Source organism: Anoplolepis gracilipes, chromosome 6 (genome assembly GCF_047496725.1).
Source record: "Anoplolepis gracilipes chromosome 6, ASM4749672v1, whole genome shotgun sequence".
Classification (NCBI taxonomy): Eukaryota; Metazoa; Arthropoda; class Insecta; order Hymenoptera; family Formicidae; genus Anoplolepis; species Anoplolepis gracilipes.
In genome coordinates this window covers 10,481,745-10,497,026 of record NC_132975.1, presented here as the reverse complement: position 1 = coordinate 10,497,026, position 15,282 = coordinate 10,481,745, and the positions used below count along the sequence as shown (strand labels likewise).

The following is a 15,282-nucleotide window of genomic DNA, read 5'->3' as shown; positions in this document are numbered from 1 at the left end:
ATATATATATATATATTATTATATATATATGTTATATACATATATATATATATATATATATATATATATATATATATGTGTATATCCATCGTATTCGTGAAAGGCAAGAAAAAAAATTCAAGGAATAATAACCAGGGAGATTAATCTCGAATATAAGGTACGTCTTGGAAATCCGTTTTGACGATTGGTATAATTTCGACAAGGTATTGGAGAGACTGATGACTCGTTGGATGATGAAATTCTGTATCGTTGAAATATCAAACGCGATATACGAGAGAGAGAGAGAGAGAGAGAGAGAGAGAGAGAGAATAAGCGCGTCAAAACAATATAAAGCACGTCGCATTTCCACTACTGTCGGCACCGCGACACCGGTATTTCGGCGAGGGTGCGACACAGCGATCTGTATACTCGTCGACGACACGTAAGCGTTGCGGGTCGATGCTCGGATATGTGTTTCACGCTCGTGTGCATATACATATGTATATGTACGTGTGAACCAATATTGGCTGCCAAGTGAGGGATGCGGCGCACGCTGCGCGCTCAAACTCTCGAACCGGCCGCGGCCGCTGCGACAGCCGTCTTTGACCCGCGCAGAGCATCTTGCGACGCGGCTCCGGCGATCCGCTCGTGCTGTTTCCGACATCTCACGTTGTTCCGATAATGGTTTATGCGCTGCAACTTTTGGAGAAATGTCGCGCCAGCCTTCGCCCTCTGCGTCGTCAATCATTATTATATTGAATATTTATCTAATGAAATTTATCCCTCCCGGATTGTGAAGCATGGAAATGCCTGAAAAACGTTCTAAATATGTAGAACGTTTTTAATTTTATCTTGCAAAATTATCTTCAGTTATTAAAATATTTTTCTTGTACTCGATATGGAATGAACGATAAGATATGCCTACGTGTGAATTTTGAATACATAAGATCGTAACAATAATCTATATTTTATGTACGAATAAATAATTTCTTATATTAATATAAATAAATTACTTTTCTGTTAAAAAAATAATCTATATTAGTGCTCATATAGAAAATTGTTTACTTACTTACGAAACATATATTTTGCACCTAAAACTGTAAAAAATATTGCGCGATAAAAAAATAATGTAATTTTTTTCCTAAAATTTCGTAGAATAATGGTATTGACTAAGTATACATCGATATATGTTCGAGCACAAGGATATGTGTTTGAAAAATATGCAACGCAAAGAAGCTAGAGCTAATTAGAGTTCCCTTGTGAAAGACGGCAGCTTAATAAAAGTGCAAACTTTAGTCATGACGTTGGACGTCGGTCGTTATAATAAATGTTAGACGCGCGGCGATTCGCCCGAGAAATGTCAGCATGGTAAGCCATTGTCTCACCCCGAACAAAGCACGGTGACCTTTCTCCTTAGACATCGGCTTCTACGACTTTTATCGTTATTACGAAACGCTGCAGGAAACTTAACTTCAACGTCATAAAAATAAGGGAAAAATCATCTACGTGACTTCTTTTAGCTTTTTAAAAAATATGGTAGTGTTTATTCTCTCACGAGATATACACAGAAAAAAATACGCCATTCTTTTAAAAATATGCATTTTTTCTTAATACTTCTCTCCACTTCTCTTCTTTTATTTCTTGTCTCTTTTGTATAATCTTTTATTCATTTTAATTCATGGCAATATTTAATCAATATAGCGTAGATTTTTACGATTCCACTTCGTCATTCAATTCCCACGAATATTAACTTATACGAGCAGGTTTTGCAATGTCCGTTTCCAATTTAAATTGCAATTTCTCACGGCCGTATATCTGCCGCTTTTTGTTAAAAATCGATGTTGATACGAGAACGGCGCGCACTGTATCGTAGAAGTTTCACAGCGCGATGAAGATTCCCCCACAGAGGGGTCCTTCTAGCCGCCTTGGGTATAGTATCATTTATCTGACTGCCAGAGCCCGCAAATTTATAGCGCGTAGACTACAAACAAGCATGTTATCTCGATACAAGCGCTTACAACGTATCATTAATCCTTTACGGAAAAGTTATCGTCAACGTGAAACGGATTTGATCAAGCTCTTGTCTCGCTTTAATATCTCTTGTGCGCTCAGTTTTTATTATAAAATATCTTCCGCGTGAGAAACTATATTATACAAACAATTTCGAAATATTGAGAAAAAATACTATAATATAATAAAAAATAAATTGAAAAATATTTAAAAAAACATTTTATATAAAATATTTTATAAATTGAAAAAATTGCACGCAAATTTCAAATTACCATTATATTTTATTAAAGTTTAAAAAATAAACTTTAATAAAATATAGTAAATAAAAATTTGCACTTTAGACTACACACACATACACACAAGGTATAAACGCTTGATATGCCCAAATCTCATTAAAACATTATATGTAAATCTTTAGATGTGCGATGTTTTTTAAGAAAGAGTTTGTGAATATATTCTCTCTAATTAATTTTAAATATTTTCTATTATAAATAATTTTTGTATATAAATTTATATTACTTTAAAATTGTAATAAAAAATAATTTAAAACTCATTGATACTCTGCACGGTAGCAGAGTTGTATTACACAATGTTAAATTGTAAAATATAAATAGATATAAATTATACAAATAATATATTAGTATATTATATTATTATTTATTATATTACATTTATATATATAACTTTATAGTATTATTATATATTATAGTACATTACTTATATGTATTATTTTACTTAAATAATATAATATATAAATAATATAATATATATTTAATATTAATTATATAAAACAGAGCCCAAAATAAGTAATATTTACAAACATATTATTGTGCGTAGATTATTTATATATAATATGTAAATATTTCATATTATATTACATAACTATCTAAAATAGATTACTTTCACGAAAATAAACAATGAACAATTAATTTTAAAATAAAGCACCAAATTAAATAAATTATAGTAAATCAATGGAATTCAATTATAGATTATTGTTTATATGTTACTGCTTTATTATCCGATGCTTCTCCAAGTCGGTTCTTTTAGTTTGTTCTGCTGCTTATTTATAACACTCACTTAAAATAATTACAATTAAATTAGTCAAACATGACAATCATGTAACATTTTGCATAATACGTCAATTACTACGCACACTTTATTGTACATACCGTAATATTTGATGGTCTTCAATATTCCTTACAATATAATACATTTTGATAAATAATATTACATTATTTATCGCATTACAAAGCACCTTACTACATCGCGACTTGAATGTCACCGTGAATGATTGTGAATAACTACAAGATCACTATATATACAGTATATGTCACAAAAATTTATCATTTAATATCGTGCGACGATTAATTTTTCATCGTTACGAAATATTTAATATGCTATGAAATACGTTGCGAAATATTCCACTGCTTGAGTTTCAAATTAATTATTAATAATCAGTTAATGTATCTTACAGCTGTTTACTATTTTAATCATTTGAACGATCAGTAGATATATTACGTTGTATTTTCAATCCAATAAATTAAACATTTATAAAGCTATACAAAATATATTTTAATGAAATAAAATTCTAATTTCTATTTTTTGTCATTCGATTCCTATTTAAATTGAAATATATAATTTATTAATGAAATATATCTATTTTCATAAATAATTAATGTTAAATGTATAATAATTTGCTATTTTTTGAAGTGAGAGCAAATATAAAACATTACACATAAATTTGATTTCGTTAAATATTTTGTAGCGATAACGAAGCACGTAATTGTTATGTTTATACTATATTCGTCTCTTTTACAACATACAGTATTATTTATATTGATATGACTTTGATCTTGTTTTCAGGTAGTGGTGCAAGCCGGTTTTATATATCGTCGCATTATCTATCGAACTGTGATCGCGACAGCTATTGGCAGATGTCAAACGATTCTATATATTTTTATACGATACTTTATATTTCTATTATTAATTTGATTCACGTAATATCGCGCCAATGTCATTTTCGCTCATTAACAAAATGTAACAGATATACGATACGGATCGAACAACATCGTATTACGGTTAATTAATAAATACATTTGTTAATTCCATTTGTTTTAATACTTGTTAATCGCTTATTATGATTCAACATTCGTACATCGTTGTAATTTGTCAAAATGCGTATTTGTGCACACGGGTTTTATTCGATCAAAATCGGTCATGCAAACTGTCAACGAATTTAACTTTATTTTCAAATATTACACAATCTGTGAATATTTATTATCTCTTCGTGTATAGTTTTCGCATTATTATTATTATTATTATTATTATTATTATTATTATTATTATTATTATTATTATTTCGTCGTAAAATATATAATAAAGCGATTAATGTCGGAAATGCTGTGCAAAGTGCCGAACAATTGTATTCAACTAATTAATGCACTCAGGATCATAATTAACCGTATTTTCGCGAGTGAGTGCTATTAAAGAGCAACAAAGAATAAACAAGAGAGAAGAAGGAACTGACTTCGGAAGCCATCGAAGCAATTATACAGATCGACGCTGTACAGTACAACTCCGTCATTGTACCATTGTATCGGTAAGTTTTAATTTATGTTTTATTTAAACAAATCTCGATATATATATATATATATATATATATATAATAAATTTAGGGTAATTACATTAGATGCATATGCAGTTGTATATATACATATAAGATACGTCGATAGCACGAATTTCACCCACAGCCGATTTATCATTAATTTTATGTATGTACTCGGCGTCGAGACACCACGTCGTGTCTCTTGATGCACAATTTGACAAATGCTCTTTGCGCTCGGCAGCGAAAATAAATGCGACACGAGATCATTTCACATTCAACGCGACGTTCCGTGAGAGGTTCGCGTTCAAGCGAAACAACGCGCAAGAAAAATCGGGCGCACGCCCGCCTATATATATTCAATGGGGGACGTTCTTTAACGTCTAACTGCGCGTTCAATTTCGTCGTTTGCACATCCTTCAAAAAGTTGGGCCCATAAAAAGCGCAAATCGAGGTGGGGAATAATGCCGAAGACACTCTTGTGTGTGTAAGATCTTCGATTCCCCAAGGACATTTCGCTCACATGGAACGTCCTCTCCCTTTCTCCCCATCCCGTCTCCCGCTCTTTTTCTCTTTTCGTTCGCTCTCCGAAAGAGGACACATTAGATCCTTTACCATGCACGTTCTAACACGCGAGTGTTCTCTTTCCTTCCGCGCCATAGTCGTCGATTCCGACTTTGATATAACACGTACGCCTTTGTACGTAACTCGGGGGGATCAGCTTCTTCGAACGAGCGGGGTGATTTAGGCGCTACCTTGGGAGAAAGCCCCGTCGGCCGGGCGGGGTGGAGAAAGCGGAAGCGAAAGCGGAGATCGGGTGCGATTCGCGAATATCAAATTGAAAAGTCGAATTTGAGGGGGCGAGAAACGGCCGGCGACGACGACAAAGTCGACGGAGGGGTGCGGCGACGACGAAGAAAGGTCGAACTTTGGCAATCTCAGTAACTCAAGCCGGAGGCCTCGACGTTTCTTGAAACTCGCAGAGGATAGTAACAAGCGGAGCAACCCCCGGGCTATAAGAGAACTGCCGAGGGTGATTGCTTCCGGTCTACGCAAATAGGTTGGACCACGGCCATTTGCTCGCCGTGTCCTTTATTCTCTCGAGAATAGCCGCGATTATAATCCGGTAAGCGAGTCTTGTCTCGGACATTGTTACATTTGTCGAAAGATTATCGAGGCTAGTTGAAAGTACGTCTGCAAAAGTAAATCCATATATATATATATATGTATTTAAAATAGCGATTACGTAAATGTTATGCAAATTTTAATCGATGCTTTTCTTCATGCCGAGATTAATAGAGATATATTAAGATATATTAAGATATAGAATTCAATTAATGAGATAAAATTAGTAACTGTATATACATATCTTATAGCATTATCTTGTTATCTCATTCATTAAATTCCCGAAAAAAACTCAACTTGATTATATCAAATTGTGATTAAATTATATTATACTTGGTCGTATATATTTGGCGCGACTGTATATATATGCGCATATACAAATGTACCAAAATTTTGGACTTAATAATACATATATGGTCTCATATCCACTTTTTCTCAGATTGTTCTCTAGTACAATAATTTTTTAATGAAGAAATTTATTCACGAGATGCATGTATATTATAACGTCCGTACATATACAAAAAGTATGAAGAATAAAATTAGAACAAAGTTTCGTACTGAGACTACGTAGTCACGAAAAATTCGATCTCGCGGCCTGAAGCCGAATCCGCAAAGGTACGATCGCGGCGGCGTGCCGGCGTGCTGCGGCGCGCGGAACGATATTAAAATCGATGCCGGCAACAGATGTGCGAGGATAGTTTTACGGCGTCGGAAGCCAATAACGAAAATCATTAAATTAACTTTAACCACCGGCCGCGCCGAGTATTAACGGCGTGCTAATTTTATTATGTAGCGTTTATACATAAAAAATCGAGTAACTAATCAATGCTCCATGTATTTGGATCACTGCTGGATTTTGTCACTCAAAAATATCAGCGTTGCTTAGCTTCAAATGATTTTTTAACATTAAGTCTCTTATTTGTCATTTTATACTTTCCATCTGTCCACAGTATAATTTTTTTATTTCCTTATCTCTTGATAATGACGGTATCGTGGTTTTGGAGTCTATTATTGAATTTTTCGATTACTATTTTTTGACAAACAAATAGTAAATTATAATAGCGCGATCAATAAACGTCTGTGGCCTAAATCACTTCTGAGTTAAATATTTATTGCTGTTACATATCAAACAATATTCCTTTCTTCTTATTTATATATCTTACAAGAAAGTTTTCATAAAAATTGCAAAAATATTTCTAATTCAGTAAACATCATAAAATTAATATAACTGAATCAAGCCTTTTACATGTATTGTATATTGATTATTTGAAATACATTGAAAAATTAATAGTTGTTAACGACTCAATCTCTATAGTTAAATTAAATAATTAACAGGTTTAAGTTTGCGTCAACAAATGAGACTTATCGCAAGAATAATAATAAACTGTTGTTTTTGTGGCGAGTTTCTCTTCGCGCAAATCCTCTTTTTTATCTCTTATTGGAGACGTTCCGGTATGTTGCAAGTTGGATTAAAAACTTTGAAAGTTTCTAGGATGGCGCGACGTGACGCTAGCAAGAATCGGTACTGTGTATACGCGATACGGAAAGAAGCGAAAGGAGAGGCCGTATGGTCTTATGCTTCTACGGTATTAGCGCATCGCGACGAGCAGTTAAACGCAAAACGAGCATTTTCGAAATAATTAAAAACGATGCGGTAAACGTTTCACGAGAACATTATCGAGCGGACTTTGTGAAAAATCGCTTACGAGAAAATACTATCGCAATTTTCCACTCGCGTGCAAAAAGGAATAATAGCAAAATTTGTGGAATGTAGAAAAACTAATCTTTATCTTTTAGTAAGTTTTTTCATCGTTATATACTTGATATTTTTGCAAATATCAGTTTAGAAAATTATTATTATAAAGAAAGTGCAATTTTTTTGCCGTGGGTTGTTTGTTATGTAATAAAAGACTTAAAGTCATTAGAAAAGAAAATGAGATGTAGCGTTACGTGAATTCTGCTTTTTTTACTTTAGTTAATTTGCTTTAATATTGTATGCTGTATATATTGAAATCTTTAATCAGGTCAATTTTGTCGTTTTCGCGAAATTGAACACTAACCTGACGTTTGTCAATTCCTGCGGATATCGAAATCTAGTTAATAAACTAGGTCGATGTTTTATGATCTGACGCGCTCTTTTTCAATCACACAAGATTTGCGTTGCATAAACCTGCTGATAAGCAGATGAAGCACGCGAAATAAAATACATTTTTGAGCAAATATGTGTAAATGAAATAGTGACATGTCTGTGGTGGATTTCACGCGAATCTAAACTGTTAATTACAACAAAGAAATAAGTCTTTTAATTATTTGTTTTCTACAAATCATCTACTTTATCGATAAATATAACATCCGAGAAGAGCGAATACTCGCGCGTCGAGAGCTTTGTCCCGGGCATCTCCCGGATCTAGATTCGGGTGACACAGCGTCGCAGAATCAACGGTGGCAGGAATAGGGATTCCGATGCGAGACCTTTGCAAGACCGGAGGACTCAGCAGCGGGATGATAGGAACGCAGAAGACACGGGAGCGTAAACACCGACTTAAATCACCGTGCGCGCCCCGAGGTAGGACGGTGACGCGGCGGGGGGGGGGGGGAGGGTGTGTGTGTGTGTATGTGTGTGTGTGTGTGTGTGTCGAAGGATACCAAACCCTCCCTTGGTCCCGCTCTCCCTCTTTCCGCCCTCCGTCGCCTCTTGGGCGAACGTGGTGGAATGATGAGGTGTCGTGCTCAGATAGAGAGAGAGGGCTTTCCGGACCCGCTATCCCATCTGATTCTGTAATCCATTCCGGATACCTACGGCATCCTCCTTACTTCCTTCGACATTCTGCAACCTCCCTCGGTCCCCCTACCCACCCTCCTCGGTCACGTCGTCCTTCCCCGCCTCACGTTCTTCCTCTCTTCTTCTTTCTCCCGTTGGCATCCCATCACGAGGACACGACACGACACGAGACGAGAGAGGCGACGACATCAGTCTCCTGTGCCTTCGCCACGTCCGGGCCCAGCAGATTCCCCGAAGAAATTCCTCGGCTCGATTCGCTCGCGCGTCCAATACAAATACTGTCCGCGTTCAACGCGCGACCTGCACTCGCCTTTTCTCCGAAGAGAGAGAGAGAGAGAGAGAGAGAGAGAGAGAGAGAGAGAGGAGCGTCGCGCGAAGGTAACGTGGGGAATCTGCGAAATTCAAATATTCCGCCGGGAGAAAAAGGGAGAGGAAAGAAAAAGAGAGTCTGCGAAAGATCGAGGGAGGGAGGGCGAGTCATTTATTCCGTGCTTTCCGGATGAATCTCTGCTTCGAGCATCTAAAACAGATAGTTGCACAAACGGTTACAATACTGCCGACACAAGGGAAGTTCAGCAATGCGTAAATTCAAAAGATTTCAAACTCGGCGAGAATGCAAAGTAGTTTGTTTCGAATACACGAAACTATTTTTACGGTTAAGAATTAGGTTTATAGGAGAGACAAAATAACCGTAATCTCTTATAACGTCTTGTACCGCAAATCTGACTACAAAGACACACAGTCAGGCCGCGCATCGCGGATATTAAAAGACAAATTATTTCGGAATGTGCAGGAGACGCACTGTAATAAGAGAATATCTGAAGAATTTCCCGTTCTATAGTACGAAATTATGTGAAGCTAGAAGACGTTCTAACGTCATATATGGCAATTTGTGCTCAATATATAATCCCCTCATACTCTTTCGTTTTACAAATATGCAGGCCGCATACTTTAAAGAAGTATATACATAAAATAACCGAGATTACACACTGTCTCACACAGACGTACTCAGCCATCTTTCACATATGGAAAGAATATTTGCTAGATAAAAGTAGAGGTTTAAGTTAACAGGAAATGAATACTGAGAGGGCACATGAAAGTAATGGCGATACATTTCTCGTACATTCGATATAAGAGATGGAGAAAGCAGAAGAGGTGTCAGAGCGTTTGAACGATCGAGAGAAGAGACGTTTGCGATATCGGCGACGCTAATGTCTTTTCCCGGCAAGATCCTATCGAGGATGTATGAAAATAGGGGAGATCGACCGGGATGAATATGTTTCGCGGTGCACACCGTTTATCGATCATTGTCGTCTCCTGCCAAGTTAAATGTGCATTTTGCGCCGCGAGCTAGTTTAATATCCGCAACTGTGGATTCGCGCTTCGCACGCGGCTATTACGGTAATGTTATTTAAACGCGGTAAATTGGTCTGCGCGCGATTATAAAGAATAATGCGGACTGTGGAAAGTAATATACGATTACGAAAGGAATGCCAAGCGTTTTATAATCGCGCTTCGAGTTTATCCAGTTACCTCGTGCAATATTGCACTGCTGATCTCAATAACAGAGCATAATACATATTACAATATTTGAATAATATTTGAAAAGTAAATCAAAAAGAGAGAAAAATAAGAAAAGTTATCATAACGATTATTCGATATATTTTTTTTAATTTCGAATTTTTATAAAAATCAATTATGAATTACACAAGATTATATCTTTTAATGTTTTTCTCGATAAAAATAACTTTAAAGTAAAATGGAATCATAATAGTAATATTAATTAAAAAGATTAATATTAATTGATTAATCCTATAGATATTAAAGTAAAACGAAAATTCCAATACGGCGGCGAGATATTTTCGTCGCGAAATAAATCGCTGCAATTTGCAGGACGTCACTAGGGTGACGTAAAATTGCTTTTCTCACCTCTTTGCTCGGCAGCGTGGTAAAAGTTAAGTATCTCATCGGCTTAGTCACCCGGCTATATACGCTCGCGCGTCGTTCGTGCATCTTACGAAACTTTCACGACGATCAAAGCACGCGGGGACGGGAAGCGAACGCCGGAACTGCATCACGCGCGACGGATACTTGAAGCGAACTTCCGGATGTAGCAGATATCTGTCCTTTCTCAGCTGACTGGCTTGCTGGCCGAGTAAACTTTCGAGAGCCCCGCGGAAGACGGGAGACTTTACGATCGACTTTCGGTCGCGTTCTAATGATACACCACAGTTGTCGAAAGAATTCAAGTAACACCTAAAGGAATCGATCTTTTTTTTTTTTTTTTTTTACCGAAATAGTAAAAATCAATTTTTAAAACAATTATTTCACAGAAAATAGATTGCGTTACAAAATCCGATAGCCAAATGAAAAAATTATCTCTTTGAAAACTTTAACTCGTCTGAATTTTCCATAATATTCAAAAGCAATCCCTTTTCTTATTAATTAATAAGAATAATAAAAGCGCTTTTCTCTGATTATAAAAATTATGGAAATGACGAAATATATCAATACAATTATATGTTACAAATGTTAAATAAAATATATCATTAATAATCAATTTTTTACTTAACTCTGCATATATTTTATAGAAATTCTATAATGCGTTTGCTGAATTTAATATCCGGTACTTTATGAAAATTTTCTTGTGCAATGTGATGATTGAAATTTTATGATTAAAGGTTAAAAAAATTGCAGAATAAAAAGTTAAAAAAAAAACAAATGAGTCAAAAAGCATAACGCACGATAGAATTGTTCAACTTTCCAGGGTAAACAAAAATATCGCGACAAACGCTGATCCGTAACGCTTTCGGGACACGGTGTGCATTCCAGATAACCACGCATGTGAAAAGCGCAAACGTGCGAAACACTCACGGAAGTACAATAGCGTGGCGAAAGAGGAGTGGCGGCAGAGGGATAGCAAAAAGCCGGGGTAACATTTGCCGAGTACCGGATACCGAAGCGAGCTGTTCGACGCGGACCAAGATTACGGCCGTGCGGCAATTGTGTACAGCTGCAACTGCATTGTGAACGTCGCACAGCTAACAGCGCATCGCGGTGCAAAGTAGCTCGCGAAACAGTAATTTGTGTGACCGGAAAGCATGCTGAGCCAGTGCTAGACGGACAGAGAAAAATATGCCACGAAGGAGTAGAAAGTTCAGGTAACAACCGAAGGTTGCGAAGGAGGAAATCGAGGGTGTGACTGAGAAAAATTAGCTGCAGAGAAACAGGAAGGGGGTGAGTAAAACGGAAGTGTAAAAGGGATAGGAGTGAAAAAAGGAAGCATGAGGATAGCTAAAAGAATTTTGCGGAAATGAAAGAAAAGTGAAGAAATATAGACAGAGAATATATAGGGTGGTTTGTACATAATTATTAGCTGACAAATTTTAAAAATTCATCTTTCAAAATTATTGCCTGAGTGATGGATTTATACTCACATTTAATTTATAAACTACGTCGAAATCAAACTACGTCGTTTCTTAATGATATTTTCTATCTCACTTAATATTGCCTGAATAATATTTTGTCAATATCGTGTCAATGAAAAATATATAATTAAAAATTTAGAGATTCATTATTCTTAAAATTATAACTATATAAATTGTTATTCTTCGCATAATATCAACCCAAAATATATATAAGAGGCATTATAAACTCGAATATCACAATCCACGTTGTCAATTAAAATTAAAATTTAAAAATGGAATTCACTTATTTTTCATTGAAGCGTTTACAGGAAAGCCTATTGGCTTCCGAAAAAGTCTCGCTGCGGTTATCTCTTACAAGCCACCCTATATAATGGGAAAGCCAAAGGCATCAAAGCAAGGGAAAAAAGGGGGATAACGGGATTGAAAGTAAAAGAGAGAGAAAGAGAAAAAGAAAGAGACGGAAAATTGAAAAAGTAGGCAAAGCGATAGTAGGCGAGACGAACGTAGGGGGAGGAAGACGAAGAGTAAGGGGAATTTGCCGTCTGCGCGGGGGTGGTTAGCGGCATCCCGGCTCGCATTCCAAGCAGACTCGGTGAACCGGGTTCATTATTTTCTCGTTATAAGTTTCTACAACTCCGGCTTGTTGTCGTAATGCTGTTAACGCGGACGCGCCGCGAATTGTTAAAGAGGCGAACGATCGGCGCACGTATATACCCGGCGGCTTCCTTCAGCCGCGCGTCACGCGCCACCCCCTTCGTCATCATCGCCGATTCCCGTTACATCCCGACGAATCGTCGTCTCATGCGTTTCTTTTTGTCGGCTTCGTTTATTAACCCCGTTACGTTCCTCGGTACCTACCCATCGAGTCCTTTGGCCGCAAAGCTTCACCTAAAGAATAAGTAGTATTCCAGATGTTTGTGTGATTTGCATTCCGGTTTCAAATTCTATTCTCTAGCTAATGTCGCTTCATTGTGTCTGTTACAGCGACATTTCTTTTTTTTTATATATATACAGAGATGTGCATTTTCCAAATAGATGCATTTAAAATGGAAATACAAAATGTAAAATGCCTATTTTGTATTTTGTATTTAAAATATATTGTTTTAAAACCTATTTTACATTTTCATTTAAATAGGTTTTATTATCCATTTTCTATTTCAAATGCATTTTTTTATAAACAATACTACTAAATTACTCAAAATTTAATCAACGTGGCGTTTTCTTAGCGTTCATTGGCCACCGCGTCGCGTTTTGCCGCGTGCATTTCCTATGGGCAAGAGGCCTAAAGCTGATATTGCAGAATACATTTTTCTAGCATGTCGATTGGCTGTAAGGAAGAAAATTCTTGAGCCTCTAGAAATTCTCTATTCTACAACCAATCGATGTTTTTAAGTTTATTAAAAGTTTATTAAAGGCTTATTAAAAAAATTAATATAAAATATATATATATATATATATATATATGTATAAATAAATAAAAAAATATAGAGATTTTAAAAAACCATTTTTATTTTAGAAAACCATTTCATTCAATGGGTGTCTGAAAATCATTTTACATTTTATATTTTCAAATGGAAAGATTCCAACTATTTTATATTTTATATTTCAAATGAGTTTAGATACCCATTTTGACATCTCTGTATATATATATATATATATATATATATATATATATATATATATATATATATGTGTGTGTGTGTGTGTGTGTGTGTGTGTGTTTGTGTGTATGAAAAACAAAATTCTAAAGTGCAAAATATTTCATCCGATTTTAGTTAAACGTGCCTTGTATAGTTTCTTTGTCGTATACTGTTTGAGATATCGACACTATAAGATTTTATCTTCAAAATTATAATGCATGTATCAAAGTTTAATGCCTCATTATTAGTTATTAAACTATAAATTTTATTCATTGATATTTCTTTCAAATTATTTTTATCCATCGCAGCTTTTGCAATACAAACATAATGTTTTCTAAATTAGATATGTTTAGATTTCTAGATTTGAATATATAAATTTAATATATAAAAATTAAACGTGGGATATACGCACCATTCAATTAATTTTTCCGCAAAATTGATATCGGAAACAGTTGATATCGGTTTACGTTTACTTGTTTCTGTTATCTGTATTCTTTGTTATAGAAGGCAAAACGAGATAAGGAAAACAAATTGTTATTGAACGAACGATTTTCAAAGCTATGATTGTGTAGTCTCCGCGACTACTAACTTTGTATGTTTTTTTGTTCCATTGAAGCAAAAAGTACGATTTAGTAATGCGCCTCTCTTTATACAACGAGTATTTATTTTAAATCGAGATTATAATCGAATTATGCTATTATATGCGTGCGTGCTTGTCAATAGTTTTTCTTGTCTGTTTTATATTTCCATGTATCACTTATAATTTTGTAAGTATCAAAGAACATAAAAATTTCGTTTAAAATGGTGGAAGTCAAGATGTGATAAATATTGTCGCATTAAATATTTCATTTGCACAAGAGTGATATTATAATAATGAATTAATGTGATGATAACTACATATTGTTATGTTAATACTTGTATTATAATCATTAATTTGCATAATTCTTATGTAAATAGAAAGATACGTATGTGAGTGCACATGTGTGTATATGTGCTATGTATGTATGTGTTTGGGAGATGAAGAATATTATTTTCTAAAGAAACAATTATTATTTATTCTTATATTAATGCAAAATATAAAAAAAATATGCTTACATTATTTATGATTATAGCGAAAATAAATTATAAGTTTTTTCTCTATTTCTTTCTCTCACTCTCTAGAGAGAAAAAGGAAGAAGAAAAAGAGAAATACTATATAAGAAATGATTATATACATTTATTAAAAGAGAATAAAATATATTTTCAATAATGTTCTCTTTCTGTAGAATTTAAATTAAATGCATTACTGCAGCATTTCCGGCTTTTATTTAGCATAAATAATTGAATGTGTAAATAATTAAGCTTGTGCACTTGTCCTCGTCAATGAAATTTTCAAAAACATTTTAGTGCAAATGCATTGTATTTAAATTGTTGTTCAAATGATAACTAATAAATGTAAAAGCCTTTTTAAATACTTTTGAAACGTACTACCGTTTAAATGCAACTTTAAAAGTCTTCTATAATAGACTATATATGCGCCTCTAAGAAACAGGCAATCATCCCGTATTGTCCGCCAGATAATTATCGTTCGCTATTCCCGTCGTGATTAACTTAAACGTCTATTCCAGCCACGCGTTCCTCCTTCGCAAATTTATTAATAATTATCTTAAAAAAATATGATTGTGTCACGGAAGAACGCAACTGAAAGGAGCTTTAAATACTTTATTTGTATAACGA

The 15,282-nt window shown here is 34.8% G+C and overlaps 1 protein-coding gene across 1 annotated transcript in view; it reads left to right on the top strand.

The window, feature by feature from the left end:
- The first annotated feature begins 4,362 nt into the window (after positions 1–4,362).
- The window catches only part of Carpb (Carbonic anhydrase-related protein B), a 57,049-nt gene continuing 46,129 nt past the window's right edge, over positions 4,363–15,282 (top strand). The window contains exon 1 of the mRNA XM_072893619.1: positions 4,363–4,588. The gene's annotated coding sequence lies outside the window, so the exon portion shown is untranslated. The remainder of the gene's footprint in view (positions 4,589–15,282) is intronic.